This window comes from Chenopodium album, chromosome 9 (assembly GCF_948465745.1).
Source record: "Chenopodium album chromosome 9, dcCheAlbu1.1, whole genome shotgun sequence".
Lineage (NCBI taxonomy): Eukaryota > Viridiplantae > Streptophyta > Magnoliopsida > Caryophyllales > Amaranthaceae > Chenopodium > Chenopodium album.
In genome coordinates, this window is record NC_137842.1 from 53,508,245 (window position 1) to 53,509,666 (window position 1,422).

Sequence of the window (1,422 nt, forward strand, 5' to 3'; positions counted from 1 at the left end):
GATATGAGGAGGAAGATTGTATCGTTTGAACAAGAAACGGTAAGAGTCTTAGTGAAGCTTGGGAAAGGTTCAAGGAATTGGTACAAGCATGTCCTCATCATGAATACAATCAAAGCTTGCTCATGCGATTCTTCTATGATGGATTGGAACCTATGTCTAGAGCTAACTTGGGGATGCAGGGGCGGGTGGACAATTGATTAAGATCCCCCAAAACCAAGTTGAAGCGACAATCGAAGAAGTGGCGAAGAACTACTCTTGGGGTAGTAGAAGGAGGAATGCACCGAAGAAAGGTGGGATGTATGAATTAGAGAAGGTTGATTAATTGCAACATCAAATTGAGCTTTGACCAAGGGGCTTGCAAAGTTGAACACAAGTGTTAATAGTGGGGCAAGCTCTTCTCAAGTCAATTTTTTCTCATGTCAAAATTGTGGTGGTATAAACCACGCAAACACGTTGCGGCTTATAACACAAGGCAAGATGTATTTAGGGGAAGTGGCAGAGGAGTAGCTTGGAGACAACAACTACCCGGATTTGCACCTTAACCGCAACATTGGGGGCAACAAGCTCAACCATCATACAATTCTAACCCTTAATATCAAAACCCACCTCCACCTCAAAACCAAAACCCAAGGGGTAACTACCCAAGAAACAACCAAAACCAATACAACAACCAAAATCAAGGGTCTCAAAGAAATCAAGATCAAGTATCTCAATCCGATTCCACACAAACCCAAATTCTTCATCAACTCCAAGCCATGAATCAACAAATGCAAGAGGTCAAAGCTAATAACAAGATGGTTGAGTCACAATTAGCCCAATTGGCCGAGAGAGTACATTTCAACTCACCTTCTACTTTACCCGAGCAACCACAACCTAACCCCTCTCACAACTAAAACCCGATTCTTGCAATGCAATTACATTGAGACCGGGCACATCCTATGAAGGGACTAAAGAAGGAGTAGAAGAAGGTGTGAGGGTGGAGAAAAGAGTTAAAGAAGACAAGGTTGTTGGGAAAGAAGAGAATGTGGAGAAGAAGAAGCCTAATGATGAGAAAACAACTTTAAGACCTAGTGAGACTAGGAATCTAGATGAGCCGGTTCCTTTTCCCAGGAGGCTTGCGGAGAGAAAGTTGAATTATAAATTCGCAAAATTCCTTAGTGTAATGAAGAACTTACACATAAGTCTCCCTTTCATCGAGGTTGTTACCCAAATGCCTTCTTACTCCAAATTTCTCAAGGACATCTTAACCAACAAGAGAAATCTCAATGATGAGCTCATTACCCTCCCTCATCAAGTTAGTGCACTCTTTCAACACAAGATGCCAAAGAAAGTGAAGGACCCGGGAAGCTTTACTTTACCGATTAAGATCGGTAACATGGAACCTAGGGGTGCCTTGGCGGATTGAGGAGCGAGTGTTAGCTT

The 1,422-nt window shown here is 42.5% G+C and overlaps 1 non-coding gene across 1 annotated transcript; it reads right to left on the bottom strand.

Moving 5' to 3' along the window:
• On the bottom strand, nt 1-106 carry LOC145561065 (small nucleolar RNA R71). The gene has a single exon (XR_014093649.1). It is a non-coding gene; the product is annotated as a small nucleolar RNA R71 (small nucleolar RNA).
• Nucleotides 107-1,422: the final 1,316 nt, after the last annotated feature.